The 16,806-nt window shown below is 45.4% G+C and overlaps 1 pseudogene; it reads right to left on the reverse strand.

Moving 5' to 3' along the window:
• Window positions 1–8,302: 8,302 nt before the first annotated feature.
• Window positions 8,303–8,914, reverse strand: LOC127678039 (macrophage-capping protein-like; annotated as a pseudogene).
• Window positions 8,915–16,806: the final 7,892 nt, after the last annotated feature.

The following is a 16,806-nucleotide window of genomic DNA, read 5'->3' on the forward strand; positions in this document are numbered from 1 at the left end:
AGGAGAGAGAATTAGCCCCTTTCTGGAATGGGGAGGGAAGAATGTCCTGTAGAATTTTCTAGACTGGTTCATGTTGGTGTTCTACGTAGTCCCTTTAGGACTCTAGACAGCTCAACTCCATGATCACTGCAATCTCAGCAACAATGCCTGCAAGCAGAGAGGTGACTGCTCAGGGTGTCAAGTTTTGTTGCAATATCAAGAGTTTCAATTGACACTGGTGGCGCATGCCTTTAATCCCAGCACTTGGGAGGCAGAGGCAGGCAGATTTCTTAATTTGAGGCCAGCCTGGTGGTCTACAGAGTGAGTTCCAGGACAGCCAGGGCTACATAGAAAAACACTGTCTCAAAAAACCAAAAAAAAAAAAAAAAAAAAAGAGTTTCAATTGTGTCCTTGAAAGTGTTGGCTTCCAGGGCTGGAGCTACAGCTCTTTAGTAGGGCACTTACATAATAGCATGGGCAAGCTCACTCAGTCTACAGTGCCATGGGGTGTGGTGGTTCACACCTGTAACCCCAGCCTCTGGAAGGTAGAGGCAAAGAGGATCAAGAGTTGGACCAGTCCAAACAAATCTTTCATGTTTTAATTCTTTCATGGCGTTGTGCTCCGTGAATTATCCAGTTCACATACAAAAAGCTTATCACATAAAAAAAAAGGGGACAAAAAAAGCTACATGGACAGCTGCAGAGGTCTTACCCTTGCTGCTCCACTGTCTCTAAAATGGTACACCTAAAAGTTGAATTCCTGGACTGGAAGCCATGTATACTTTAAAGTTCTGTAGAACTCCCAGGATGCTGTTTCACTTGTCCCTGAATCTAGTCTGCTTATTCTCCCACCAAGGATATAGCGATGATACACGATGGATATGATCAATCTTTATTAAAAAAAAAAAACACAGCTGTCCATTGTTCACTTTGTTTGCCAGCGTGCTAAACTGAGCAGCAGCCCAGATGTGCTTGAAAAGTGAGACCAATGTCAGAATCAGCAGATGTTGAATAAAGCAAATGTGAAAGGCCTTATCCAACCATTTGAAAACTTTAAGAGAAGACCAAGGGCCCCAGAGAAGACATCCAACCTCCAAACTGCCTTTAGACTTGAGCTGCAGCACTGACTTCTGCCATTACAATCCCTTGTTCAGGGCATTGCACACTCGTCAGCCTATACACCAGCGCACTGCATTTTAAATACAGAGATGGGGTGGGAGGGCGTGAGAGACTCCAACAGTCCTTGAGAATACTGATTAATACATTTGTTCAGTAACAGGTTGTAATATCTGTGTCTTGATTTGGGTTTTATTGCCACGAAAAGACACTATAAGAAAGGCAACCATTTAATTAGGGCTGGCTTAGAGTTTTAGAGGTTTAGTTCATTGTCATCGTGGTGGGAAGCGGCATCATGGAGGAGGCGAGAGTTCTACATCTTTATCCAAAGGCAACAGAAGGAGCTGGTCTCATGCAAGTAGTCAAGAGGAGGCTCTGATTCTGAGATGGGTGGAACTTGAACATAGGAGACCTCAAAGCTCACCTACACAGTGAGACAGCTCCTCCAACAAGGCCATACCTACACCAATAAGGCCACACCTCCAAATAAAATAGTGCCACTCTCCACGGCTAAGCACTGAAACACATGAGTCTGTGGAGGTGGGGGGAGGGCAAACCTACTTAGGCAACCACAATCTGCTTGGTTTCTATCTGCTATGTTTTAGTTAACAGTAAAGTACAAAAATCAATACAAAAATATGAATCAAGTTTTCATGTAATCCAGGCTGGCCTCAAACTACCTAAGTAACTGAAGCTGGCCTCTAACTCGAGATCCTCCTGCCTCACCCTACAGAGTATTGCAGTTGCAGGAATATACCACCACATCCAAATATTTAGTTAGTTTGAGACGAGGTCTCCTATGGCTCAGGCTGGACTGACTATGTAGCTGAGGTTGACCTCAATTTCAGGAGCCTCCTGCCTCAACCTACCCAGTATTGGGATTCCAGGATTTGCTGCCACACTCATTTTCAAAGTTGTTCACATTTTATTATTTAACCATTTTTCTGTTATCTGAAGAACATTTGCCTGTTTTCTGCTGGGCACTTGGGTTTTCTTTGATCTTTGTTTTCTTGTTTTGTGATTCTCACTTCTGTAAAGTGTACATGTCTCACACAGTCATCTGTGCTGTGGACCTGCCACTGAGCCATTGGCAGCCTCTAGAGACCAGAAAGAAGAACTGTTCTTCCTTCTCCACACAGAAGCAGGCCAGCCTCTGGAGCTTGATATTTTATTTCTGGTGTTTTCTCCATTAATTAGTATATTTTCTGTCCTCTAGAAACTCTCATATATCTATCTACCTATTTACCTACTTATCTATCTGTTTGCCTGTCTGTCTGTCTACCTACCTACCTAACTATAGTGGTCTGAATAGGTTTGGCCCCCATAGACTCATATGTTTGAATAAGCTTGATCCAGGAGTGGCACTATAAGAGCTGTGGCCTTGTTGGAGTAGGTGTGGCCTTGTTGGAGGAAGGGTGTTCCTGTGAGTGTAACTTTGAGACCTTCCTCCTAGCTGTTTGAAAAACAATCTTCTGGTTGCCTTCAGAACAAGATATAGAACTCTCAGTTCCTCCAGTGTACCTGAAAGCTGCTATATTTCCCACTTTGATGATAATAGACTGAACCTCTGGTGTGTGTGTGTGTGTGTGTGTGTGTGTGTGTGTGTGTGTGTGTTCTTTGAGACAGGATCCTGTCCCTGCTTGTTCCTGCCTCCCTAGTGCTGGGATTGCAAGGACACACCACAACAATGGGTTTTTTACATAGGGACTGTGGACTGAATTCAGGTATTCATGGTCACAAAACAAGCTAGCTGACCAAGCCACTTGTTCCAACCACCAAAATCTCTCATGCATAATATGATTGGTCTACAGCCTTAAGACTCTGAACACAACTCATTTGGTCTTATGGGCAATGCTTTAGCCAATGCATGCTTTCTCTCTTTAGATTTGCATTAGTGTCACTGTGGCTTGAATGATAAATGTCTCCATAGGGTCATGAATTTGGACATGTATTCGGTCATGGTTGCTTCCTTATTTGTCCCTAAACGTTGGGGAGTTTGTAGAACCTTTAGGAAGTGTAGCACTGCTAGAAGACATACAGTACTGGCATGGGCTTTGAGGATTGATAGTCTCTCCCCACTTCCTGCTCTCTGCTTCCTGTAGGCCTCTAAGATACGGTCCCTCAGCCTCCTTCTCCCGCTGCCATCTTAGTTACTTCTCTAATGCTGTAATAAGACATCATGACCTTAAGAGAAAATGTTTAATTTGAGCTTGTGATTTCAGAGGATTAGAGTCCATGGTAGTGGATCAGGAACAGCTAAAAGCTTATATCTTGATTCACAAGTAGGGGACAAAGAGACTCATCAAAATGACTGGAGTCTTTTAAAACTTCAAGGCCCATTCTAGAGACACACCTCCTCCAATATGGCATGTCACCTAATCCTTCCCAAACAGTTCCACCAACTGGGGAACCAAGTATTCAGACTTATTAGCCATTCTCAGTCAAATCACTATGGCCACCATTAGGAGCATCTGGCCCCCTGTTTTATGTTTAAGCCAACATAAAATCTTCCTTATTTAACTTTCCGTCATGCTGTTCTATCACAGAAACAGAAAATGAAACAATGCTCATATCTATTAATTGTATGTATTTCTTCTTTCCTTTCAGATATATTTTTCTTAGCATATACTTACTCTGCAATTTTTCTATCTCGTTTACAAAGCAGGATGCAGTGAGAGCAGAGAGGTAAACACGTGAGCTTTGCAGACAACCCTGGCCAAGCACAGAGCATATCACTGAACAGTGAGAGCTGGGAGGGAGTTTTCAAAGGCTCTGAGGACCAGCTGGTTATAGATTTGAAAACCCATGCCAATGCAGTAACAAAACCAGAACTGTGTAATTGCCCCTAACTTGCCTCTGAAGAACAATCTAAGATGTTCCCTGCTTTTCTCAAGTGGCAGTAAGTGGGTACTAAGTGGAGCGCATACAAATGGGACCTCAGGAATGTGCTTTTGAAAATCTAAATGTTCATGGGAGAGAGGTGGAGATACAGTCCCCAGGGGAGCTAAAATAGCATACAATTAATTATGCAGACAATCAAGGTTCTTTTTTATGTCGAGTTCTATTTGCTTTCCATAAAACAAAGGGCAGCATTTGATTGAGAAAACACCATGTTTTACATTACATATAATTTACAAATAAGAATTACACCTTTGTGCCATGAGGGACACACCTTCTTTTTCAACATCTTACATAGAAGTACCGGGAACCCATGGCTTCCAAGCCCTGCTGGGTGTGGGGAAAGTATGGGCAAGGGAAAGCAGAAACAGGCTGGAGACCTGGCTCCTGAGTTAGAAACAGGCTGATCCCACCTCCTCCATCTCCTCAGCCAGTGCTTAGAAATCTAGTTTGTTTTATCTGTTCCAATCCAGTCAGCTCCTCTCATTTTTTCTTGATGGTAAGGTGTGAGGGACTGTGGTGGTTTGACAGGCTCATATGTTTGAATGCCTGTTTCTCAGCTGGTAGACTGGATTAGGAAGGATTAGAACATGTGGCCTTGTTGGGAAAGGTGTGACCTTATCAGGAGGTGTGTCACTGGCAGTAGACTTAGAGGTTTCAAAGGCCCAGGCCAGGCATAGTCTCTCTCTCCCTCCCTCCCCCTCTCCCTCTCAGTCTCCCTCTCTCTTTCCCTTTCCCTCCTCCCTCTCCCTCCCTTCCTCTCCCTCTCCCTCCCTTCCTCTCCCTCTCCCTCTCCCTCTCCCTCTCCCTCTCCCTCTCCCTTTCCCTCTCCCTCTCCCTCTCCCTCTCCCTCTCCCTCTCCCTCTCCCTCTCCCTCTCCCTCTCCCTCTCCCCTCTCCCTCTCCCTCTCCCCTCTCCCTTACCCCTCCCCACCTCTCTCTGCCTACAACTTGCTGATAAAATGTAAGCTCTCAGCTACCGCTCCAGCACCATGCCTGCCTGCCTGCTGCCAGGCTCCCACCTTGATGCTTATGGACTCACCCTCTAAACTATAAGCAAGGACCCAATGCTTTCTTCTGTAAGTTTCCATGTAATAGTGTCTCTCAACAGCAATAGAACAGTAACTAAGGCTGAAACCTAGCGTGTAGAGAAAGAGATGGCCAAGGGCAGAATATCCCATGTGGCAGGAGCAGAACAGGAAGTGAAAAAAAGCAAAACACAGACAAGGAAGCAAGCTACTGCTGCTGCTGCTGCTGCTCCTCCTCCTCCTCCTCCTCCTCCTTCTCCTCTTCCTCCTCCTTCTCCTCCTCCTCTTCTTCCTCCTCTTCCTCCTCCCTTTCCCCTTCTGTTCCTACTCCTTTTCTTCCTCCTTCACTTTCTTCTTTCCTTCTGCTATTTCTCTCCCCCCTGCTCCTCCCCATTCCTGACAAGCCCCACCCCCTGCTTTCACACCTTCTTTTATGCATGCCCCACTGAACCTAGGGTTTCTGGCCTGAGCATGGGTAGAAGGTCATTTACTGGAGCAAAAGCAACTTACCAATATCTACATGACTAAAAATACTGGTGTGTGTGGGTGACACATCCACACACATCCACATCCATTTTAAGGAGGGTGGGCTCACACAGCGGTAGACATATCACCGAGTTCCTCTGGGCTCAGTGCACTGTTCTTCTGTGGCACCATTGTAGGCTCCCAGCTGCCTGGGGCTGAGGCTGAGGCTGAGGCTGCTGTCTGCAGGGATGAGGAGCTGGTGAGTACCTGACCTTCTGGGAGCTGCTGCCAGAACCTCCAGCGCTAGGATGAGGGTGTCATTGAGAGGGACGACTGTGTCTGTTTTATGAAATACAAACCAGCTAGATGTTACCACGCTGTCATAGCATCAGTTGGCACTGGGATAGGCCAACCAATTCTCTGTTCCCAGTAGATCTGGTCTCTGTCCACTATTGCTGCCAAGTCTAATCAGCAGCAATGCTCTCCACACAGTCCTCCTGTAGTCACCCTTGACTAATCAGAGCTGGCAGGTGACATGTGTCACCAATCCTGACTATAGACTGAGGCATGGAAATCACTTAATGAAAACAATTCTCAAGCTCCTGGGCAAGAAATAAGAAAAAAATGGGATAGGAACTCACAAACCCAGATACATAGTTTTTAAGCTTCTTTTTCCTTTTCTTAAAATTTTATTTTATTTTTATTAACTAGGGCAGTCATGACTCATGCCTTTATTCCCAGCACTCAGGATACAGATGCAGGCAGATCTGCGTTTACGGCCAGGATGGTCTACAGAGGCAGGACAGTCAGGTAGAAACTGTCTCCAAAAATTTTTATTTTATTTATTAATGTGTACATTTCTTTGTCTGTGTGTATGAAAATCCAAAAATATCACAGAAGTGGGAGCATAAGCTATGCTCACAGACAGAAGCCTAGCATAACTGTCCTCTGAGAGGTTCTACCCAGTCGCTGACTGAAACAGAAGCAGACACGCACAGCCAAACATTGGACAGAAGTTGGGGACTGTTATGGAAGAGTTGGGGTAAGGATTGAGGGCCCTGAATGGGATGGGAACTCCACAGGAAGACCAAGATAGTCAACTAACCTGGACCTTTGGCAGCTCTCAGAGGCTGAGAACCAAAGGGCATACACGGGCTGGTCTGAGGCCCCCTGCACTTATGTAGCAGAGGGCTGCCTTGTCCTGCCTCGGTGGGAGAGAATGTGCTTCTAACCCTGCAAAGACTTGATGCACCAGGGTGGCGGGACACCCAGGAGAGCCCCACTCTCTCAGAGGAGGAGGAGAGGGAGATGGGGAAAGGACTCTGGGAGGGGGAACTAGGAGGGGGAAACAGCAATTAAAAAGAAAATAAGTAAGCCGGGCGGTGGTAGTCCCAGCACTGTGGGAGGCAGAGGCAGGCGGATTTCTGAGTTCGAGGCCAGCCTGGTCTACAGAGTGAGTTCCAGGACAGCCAGGGCTATACTCAGAAACCCTGTCTCGAAAAAACCAAATCCAAAAAAACCTAAATAAATAAGTAAATAAATAAATAAGATCTGGAGCATGGGGTGGGGCTGGCAGAGATGCTGACTTTGGGGCATACCATGACTGTTGCACATGTGAACTTGTAACTGCTGTGGTTGCCTGCACAAGCTATGCACAAGATCCAGCCACTCAAAATTCCATCAAAAACAGTGCAGGGGTTCCTGAGGCCCCAGCCCTAATTGAAGAGCTAATGGATACTAGGCAGCTAATGGATACTAGGGAAGGGGAAGTCACTGTGCTTCAGTGGGGTAGCCACTGGTAAGTTGCCTATGATCCAGGAAATAACCCCACGTGAATGGACATGGAAGCCACCTGATTAAAGGACTTGAAACTAAGCGGTGGACTTGATGAGAAGAAGGTCAAAGGGCTCGGGCATGGCACAAGGAAAGGTAATGGGGGAGGTGGGTCTCTGTTCTCCCTGCGGTCATTGGCCACTGGCCTAGGAGGACCAAGGGAGCAGAGTCTGCAAACAGGGTTTTCGGACAGCCTGTGAGTACTAAAGACAGGAACGACATACCAGAACCAGCTTCAGGAAGACAGATCGACTTTACTCAGGGTGAATCTAGCGTTATATAGCTTTAGGGAAGATGGAAGAAATATCCAGGGTAGTCTGAAAGCTAAGATGCCGAGATGTCTCATTAGCATGGTGTGGTGGTTTGTATATGCCTAGCCCAGGGAGTGGCACTATTAGAAGGTGTGGCCCTGTTGGAGTAGGTGTGGACTCATTGGAGTAGATGTGCTGCTGTGGATGTGACTTAAAGACCCTCATCCTAGCTGCCTGGAAGCCACTCTCCCACTAGGAGCCTTCAGATGAAGATATAGAACTCTCAGCTCTGCCTGCACCATGCCTGATGATAATGGACTGAACCTCTGAACCTCTAAGCCAGCCCCAATTAAATGTTGTCCTTATAAGGGTTGCCTTGGTCATGGTGTCTGTTCACAGCAGTAAGACCCCAACTAGGACCACACGGAGAAGGCATTCTCGGAATCTCAGGTGCTAGCTGAACAGGTTCTTATCAAGAGAAAGGAAGTTGAACCTGTAACCTTAACCAAGGCTATGTAACATTCCACAGGTATAGGGTGTGGGGGTCTGGGATCCCCCAGGTTGAGAAGAGGAAGTCTCATTGATAAAGGGAGTCTGCCATTTTGCACCAAGCTCAGGGCTTTCCTGTAATGTCAGACAGCAGAACAACAGGGGTGTATATGATCAAAATGTATTATATATACATATGAAACAGACAAAGACTAAGTAAAAAGCATCATACGTTCTAGAAGAACTATGGGAACATAGAGGAAGTGAAAACAGAGGCCAGGTCCCTCGCTTTGTTGCGCTCCAGGATGTTGGCCTTTCCACCACACCAGGCAAAGATGTTCTGACCCAGGTCCAGGGATGAAGTAGTCCCCAGTGTTGAAGTTGTCCCAGCTCAGAGCCCTCTCGGTTTGTGTGTGGATGTTCTTCTTCCCCTTAACCTGGTAGAGCTCCTGATGGCTGCTGGGGTGGCGCCCGAGGCTGTCTTGTGAAATGCTACCTTCCAGATACTTGAGGCCTCGTGGGAAGTAAGTAGTTCATGAAGAGGTCGGACGCATTCCCTTGAACCTCGCGGTGCTGCACAGGGTACTCCCTCAACAGGGTGCTGAGGTGTACCGCCAGCACCGCGCAGGCGCCCTGCTCATCTCGGGATGGCTGCTGGCCTATCCACAGGTGCAGATGGGAGGCCTCTTCTGGGCCATTGTGAAGCATTAGGTAGGAATCCCCAGAAAAAAATACGCCTTGGTTCTCTCGTGCTATGGGCACGGGTTTCAGCTTCCCCACATGCCATATGCGTAGACCCGGGTCTCGGGACGGAGGCTGGGAACAGAGAGCCACTCTGAGGGATGGGTGTGTACATGCTGTTTTCAGACCTCTCCACAGGCCTTTTCTTCTCAAACTCATCTCAGCCTGCCCCATGCTAACTTCTTACTTCCCTCCAGACTTTACTTCTTATTCACTTAACAGTAGAGGGTTGTTAATAGATTGACAGAGCTCAGTTTATCTGGGGCTTTCACAGACCCAAAATTATTCTTACCACATTGGCTAAAACGTAGGCAACAGAGGGTACCCAGTTCCATGGGTTCTTGGGAAATGCAGTTCCTGGATAATCAGAATTTGAGAGGGATAGCAAGCATCTCTGTCCCCAACAGGACACAGTTTACAATTCCCATTAAGAGCTGGTATCATTACTTCACTATACATTTCCTTAACACTGCAGTGGCAGGCCTAGAATCCCAGGAAAGCATCCACCAAGATCACAAGATCTGTCCTGTCTAAAACATCCAATCTCCCAGCACTTGCATTTCCTATTAGAACTTCTAGAGGCACCCCTGCATAGAAAAATCTGTCTTCAGAGATTAAAGTTAGAGCAATTCAAGATAACAATCCAAGACCGTGCCTAAAAAGTTATAACTAGGGCTTGAGAGATGTCTCAGCAGTTATGAGCACTGACTGCTCTTCCAAAGGTCCTGAGTTCAAATCCCAACACCCACATGGTGGCTCACAGCCATCCATAACAAGATCTGATGCCCTCTTCTGGTGGGTCTGAAGACAGCTACAATGTACTTACATATAATAAATAAATAAATAAATCTTTGGCTGGAGCAAGCAGGGCCTGAGAGAGAAGAAAACGTGTCTGAAGATAATAGCTATAGTGTACTTACATATAACAAATAATTTTTTTAAAAAAAGCTATGACTAAAAGCCATCCTTTTTGATCCAGTCACAGGTGGGCTCTCAATACTCAACTGTGCTTATTCGTGTTTCTTTTCTTTAACAGACTTTCCAGAAGCGTCTATAATCTGTTTTATCTGCCTTTGATTTATCAACTCCGCAATTCTGAATCTCCATAATACAGTCATTTTTGGTCTTGCCTTTTCTTTCTCTTTTTATGTGTACATGCATGTATGGAGTTTTGTGTGTGGACATACACATGTGTGTGGGTACCAGCAGAGGCCAAAGAGGAAGTTGGATTCCTCTAGAACCACAGTTGCAGGTGGTTGTGAGTCACTAGCTGGGGCTCAAACTCAGGTCTTCTGTAAGAGCTGCAAGCTCTCTTAACCACTGAGCCATCCCTCCCGATCATTTTGCTTTTTCTTGAATATACGTGGCCATTGTCTGTTTTTAGTTTGGAAAAGTGGGTGCTTCCTCCATCCATTTTCATATTTTCAAGACATACCAAAATGTCTAAGACTTTGTTCGATGCTAAGATGATCTCATCCACCAGAGAAATTAACAAAATTTCAGCCTCTTTGCTTCTCTCATGAATTCTGGTACATTATTTAAACTTTACTTTTCTTAGAGACTGCAACACATAAGAATAGAGTTCTTAAGTCAGGCAGTGGTGGCACATGCCTGTAATCCCAGCACTTTGGGAGGCAGAGGCAGGCAGATTTCTGAGTTTGAGGCCAGCCTGGTCTACAGAGTGAGTTCCAGGACAGCCAGGGCTATACAGAGAAACCCTGTCTCGAAAAAACAAACAAAATCAAAAAAAAAAAAAAAGAAAAGAAAAGAAACGAATAGATTTCTTGAAAGATTGTGAGGAACTAAAGAGATCAAGAGTGCCAGAACACCTAGATTCCCTGCAGCTCTGGACAAATTAAACCATCTGACAAATGTGGAAGGAACTCGTGCAAAAGAAGACTCCACCACCAGGGCCCATCAGAGTCAGCTTCAGTGTCAGCATGAATGTGGGAGATTGAACAGGAATGGCCCCCATAGGTTCATATACTTGACTGCTGGGTTACCAGAGAGTGGAACTACTAGGAAGGATTAGGAGGTGTGGCCTTGTTAGAGGAGTGTCACTGGGGGGTGGGCTTAGAGGTTGTAAAAGCCCATACTAGGCCTGGTGTCTCTGTTTCAGTCTCTCTCTGTCTCTCCCTCTGTGTGTGTGAGTGTGTGTGTGTGTGTGTGTGTGTGTGTGTGTGTGTGTGTGTGTGTGTCTGTGTGTGTCTGTGTGTGTCTGTGTGTGGGTCTGTGTCTGTGTCTGTGTCTTTGTGTGTCTCTCTCTCCCTCCTTCTCTCCCTCCCTGATTCCTGCATTTGAAAATGCAAAGTTCTAGCGCCATGCCTGTCTGCTTCCCACCACTGGTAATCATGGATTAACTCTCTAAAACTCTAAGAAAACCCCAATTAAATGCTTTCTTTTATGAGAGATGCCTTGGCCATGGTGTCTCTTCACAGCAATAGAACAACAGTAACTTAGACAATAACGCAAACCTAGAGTCAACTGGGAAAAGGAAACTTGGACTGAAGAATTGCCTTAATCAAACTGGCTTTCTTAATTGCTAACTAATGGTAAGTAGGGCCCAGTCTACTGTGGGTGGCACCATTCCTAGGTAGATTGTAAGAAAGTTAGCTGAGTTAGTCAGGGAGAGCAAGCCAGTAAAGCAGTGTTCCTCCAAAATTTTCTTCATTCCCTGCCTCTAGGCTCCTGCCCTGACATTTGGCTGCCCTCCATGATGGATTATAGCCTATAAGCTAAATAAGCCTTTGCCTCCCCCAGTCACTTTTGGTCAGTGTTTTATCACAGCACCCAAAAAGCAAAATTCTATTCTACAAGGCCCAGAGGCAATGAAAGTGTTGGCTTCATATTCAGCTCCTTGCAATTCCGGAGGCTGTCTTAATTTGATCTGGAGCAGAAGCCAATCTTCAGGTGAGAACTGTTAGCATTCTAGAAAGTTCCACTAGGGGAAAGGGGAACTGAAGGTCAAGAATGGGGGGCACATCCGACTACGCAGCTTGCCTAGGAAAAGCTTTTGGTTGAAGAAATACTGATACTGGCAATCAGGAGTCAAATTGCCCTGAACTTAGTAACAAAGACAAGCAAAAATGACAGTGGTGAAGAGGGAGAGCTGGCCACGGAGGAGCCCGGTTTCTTCCTTTCAACCAGCTATAGGGACCTCACCTGGCTAGTGCTTAAAGCTAATTCAGGTTCTACAGACGGTAGCACTCTAAAAGGGGCATGCTTATAGGGTTCCTGGTCTGGGAGGCGCCCTCGGAAATGCAGCAAAGAAGAAGCCAGGGCTGGATCCATGGATGCTACCGTGATGAAAAGGCCGTGTGGGAGCTAAGAGAACACTCATTAGCAAAGCGAAGCTGTCTCTCAGGCCTGTGTATTTGCTGAAGGGACTCAGACTTCAAGTGCCTGGGATGGAAGGAGTACTAAAAAAGGCAGAAGGGTATAGATTGTATCTTTAAAACAATGTTATTATCTTAATCATTGTGTATGCCCTTCTTTTACTGAGTCTTCATACACAAGATCCTACACAGTAGCTATGAAAAACATCCTCTTTCCTGCGCCTGGGAGATGTGGAGTCAATTTCTTCACCTCTGAACCAGGAAGGCTGCAAAGGAGGCTTCATCCCGAGAGTGGCTTTTACGACTGATTAGATGTACAGAAAGCCTTTTGATTAATAAATGCCTGCTAATAAAAGCAAGCAGTTCTCACAAGAATTCACCCAGCTTCATTAGCACAGCAATCTGTTCTACAAAGTACTGTGTAAACGCAATATAAATAAAGGAGACTTGACCCATTTTTTTTTCATAGTCAATTTCCCTAGAGTGGAAAATAATAAAATCTGGGTTCTGCAGTCAACTCTCTTACCCTGATGGATCTACTTTCCAAAGTGACATTTTCAGAATTAAAACATGGTCCAGTTAATACTGTGTGCTTTTAATAAATGTACTCTTGTCCACTTGTTTGCTGAATTATATGAAATACTCATTACCACCACGGTACAGTAGTCCCCATTCATCCAGGTTTTCATCTTGCTGCAGGGAACCTTGAGTAGATAGTGTTACTTTTTTCTCTGCAGAAAATAACTCACCTAAGTCATCAGAACCTGTCATAGCTGATGCTACCACATCTAGGTGACTGTCTTAGTCAGGGTTTCTATTCCTGTACAAACATCATGACCAAGAAGCAAATTGGGGAGGAAAGGGTTTATTGAGCTTACACTTCCACGTTGCAGTTCATCACTAAAGGAAGTCAGGACTGGAACTCAAGCAGGTCAGGAAGCAGGAGCTGATGCAGAGGCCACGGAGGGATGTTTCTTACTGATTTGCTTCCTCTGTCTTGCTCAGCCTGCTCTCTTATAGAACCCAAGAATACCCAGGGATGGTACCACCCACAAGGGGCCCTCTGGCCTTGATCACTAATTGAGAAAATGCTCCACAGTTTCATGGAGGTATTTCCTCAACTGAAGCTCCTTTCTCTGTGATAACTCCAGCTTGTGTCAACTTGACACACAAAGCCAGCCAGTACAATTGACTCCTTATCAACTTGACACACAAACATATCACTATTAAGCCTCAACCCTTACTTTCTTATTCATCCCCAAGATCTAAATAACTTTAAAATTCCCACCGTCTTTACATATTAAAAATTCAATCCCTTTAAAAGGGCCAATATCTTTTAAAATTTAGTCTTTTAAAAGTTCAAAGTCTATTAACTGTGGGCTCCACTAAAATACTTTCTTCCTTCAAGAGGGGAAAAATATCAGGGCACAGTCACAATCAAAAGCAAAACTCAAACTCCAATGGTTCAATGTCTGGTATCCAACGATCTTCCAGGCTCCTCCAAGGGCTTGGGTCACTTCTCTGGCTCTGTCCTTTGTAGCACACAGCTTGTCTTCTAGGCTCCAGCTGCCTGTACTCCAATGCTGCTGCTGTTCTTGGTGGTCATCTCATGGCACTGGTATCTCCAAAACACTGCTGTTTTCCACTGTAACTAGACTTCACCAATAGCCTCTCATAGGCTCTCTTCATGGTGCCAAGTCTCAACTCCTATGCATGACCCCTTCAGTCCTGGGCCATCAATTGCAACAGAGGTTGCACCTTCATCAGTGGCCTTCCACAGCCTCTCACAGTGCCATGCTTCAGCTGCTCTTCATGACCCCTTCATGCCTTCAAAACCAGTACCACCTGGGTGACTCTTACACAGTACCACTTCCAGCCACAGCACAAAGTAAAACAATGGCTATCTCTGGAACACAGCCTCTGTGCTCTCAAAAAACACTTCCCAGAAGATTTCACCTCAGTGATGGTGGTTTCTTCTTAATCACCACTAATTTCTTAGCTCCATCTAACCAGCACCAATAGTCCCAGTAACACAAAGGTTTGCTTTAGTGGTTCTGGTATCTTGTTAATCACAGCTAATTCTTCAGCCCCAACTAACAAAAACTACAGAATCTTCACAATCAAAACATGGCCCTAAGAGTCTTTAATCTTCCCTCCAAAGTTTCACAAGCCAGGCCTTCATCTTCTATACTGTTGTCCACATTATCTTCCAAGCTCCTACACAACATTCCACAGAGCTCTTAACATGGAATGGATCTTCTAGCCCAAAATTCCAAAGTCCTTCCACAGTCCTCCCCAATGGTCAGGTTGTCACAGGAATACCCCACTACACTGGTACCAATTTGTCTTAGTCAGGGTTTCTATTCCTGCACAAACATCATGACCAAGAAGCAAGTTGGGAAGGAAAGGGTTTATTCAGCTTATACCTCCACATTGCTGTTGATCACCAGAAGTCAGGACTGGAACTCAAGCAGGTCAGGAAGCAGGAGCTGATGCAGAGGTCATGGAGGGATGTTTCTTACTGGCTTGCATCCTCTGGCTTGCTCAGCCTGCTCTTTTATAGAACCCAATACCAGTCCAGGGATGGCACCACCCACAAGGGGTCCTCTCTGCTTGATCACTAATTGAGAAAATGTCCCACAGTTGAATCTCATGGAGGCACTTCCCCAACTGAAGCTCCTTTCTCTGTGATAACTCCAGCTTGTGTCAAGTTGACACACAAAACCAGCCAGTACAGTGACATAGCACTAAAATAGAGTCACACCCCATAGGGTGATCTGGCCAGTGAAACAGTGGGAGATGGATCTGGGAAATATCCCCTTGTTCCTTTTAATAGTAAGGGTTATTTGGAGATTGTGTCATGATGGGGTATGGGGATGTGCAGGTGTACATATGCCTTGGTTACTTCTATTGCTGTGATGAAGGCCTGTGACCAAGGCAACTTAATTTTAAAACTTACTTAATTGGGGAACTCATAGTTCTAGAGGGGTGTTAGAGTCCGTGACCATAATGACAGGGAGCATAGCAACAAGTGGTATATAGCTATTTTGTGGTCTTTGCTATTTTGTGGGTTCTTCTTTTGTCCCATACTTTATCCCCCTGATTGCACCTTCTAATCACTAGATTGGGAGAAAGGATAGGGGAGGGGGAGAGAGAGAGAGAGAGAGAGAGAGAGAGAGAGAGAGAGAGAGAGAGAATCCTGAATCTAATGAATCTAATGTCTTTCCTTTGGGTTCTTCTTTGAGCATGACTACTAACCAACCACCACCAGCCCCCACCCCTGAATGACCAACAGCCATGGACTCTATCTGCCTTTCAGAGCCCTAGCTTTTGTATACCTTCTGAAAAGTTCCCAGAATTCCAAATGTTACACAATCGCAGAAACTATCTGCAGCTGGCAAAACCATGCCTCTGCTAGAGCACGAAGCAAATAGAAGCCCCCCTGATGTGGACAGTATGAAGCAGCCCCCCATCCCCACACCTGGGATGAAAACAAAAGTACCTTCTGATAACACTTCTGTGTTTTTTAAAGAAACCAAAATTCCAAAATTGTCACTACAATAGTAGGCGTGGCTCTCTGGGAGCTTATGCCCACAAGCGTGAAAGAGCTAATTAGGAATGTCATGACCTTTTGAAACCTAAAAAAACCTACCCTCTGTGACATACCTCCTCCAACAGGACCACACTTCCTGATCCTTCCCAAACAGTTCCACCAAGGGTAGACTACACATTCAAACATATGAGCCTACAAGGTCCACTTTCATTTAAAACACGTTAACATGTATATGCATGTATGCAGAGCACCGATGTTATTTCTCATGTTCCATCTACTTTTTTTTTTGAGTCTTGGTGCCCGCCAAGCAGACTAAGCTGATCAGTAAATCCCAAGGAACCCATTGCCTCTGCCTCCCCAGCACTGGGACGACAAGCTTTGTGCTACCATGGCCAGATTTCTAATGAGGGTTCTGGAGACCAGACTCAGGCTCTCATGTTTGATATAGCAAGCACTTCACTGACTGAGCAATCTCCCCACCCCACTCTTGGTTGTTTTCCCCCCCTAAAGAAGACATAAAAATAGCTAGTAAGTGCATGAAAATATATAATACTGGCTATACCACTAATCATCAGAATGAAAATCAAAACCTCATTGTGACATCAGCTCACCATCCTGTGAGAACGCTGTCATAAGAAAGACGAAGCTAACAAGTACCAGTCAGGGTGCACAGAAAAGGAAACCCTCATTTGCAATTTGTCCAGAGCTCAGCATCTCTCTGTGACCTCTGAGAAGCTTTCACCAGTTTTAGATTAGCTTATTAGTTTCTTTGGTGTGTAGCTGTGTGAGTCCCTTACAGATTTTGAATATTAGTCCCTTGTCAAATGTACAGTTTGCAACCATCTCCTGCCATTCAGGTTACCTCTTTCCCCATTGATTGTTTTATTTCCTGCATGGAAATCTTAGTTTGACACATTCCACATACCTCTGTTTGCTGTGCTGTGTTGACGATGGTGATTGATGTTTGTCTGTGGGTGTTTCCCAGGGCTGGAGATTGACTCTAGGATCTAGTGCGTGCAAGGCAAGTGTTGAGTTGGAACCTGAATGCTCTCCAAGGCCACATATTGAAGCTTTGGTCTTGAACATTTGTCATTATTGGCAGATGATGAGATGGAAGGA

The sequence above is a fragment of the Apodemus sylvaticus genome, chromosome 2, assembly GCF_947179515.1.
Source record: "Apodemus sylvaticus chromosome 2, mApoSyl1.1, whole genome shotgun sequence".
NCBI lineage: Eukaryota > Metazoa > Chordata > Mammalia > Rodentia > Muridae > Apodemus > Apodemus sylvaticus.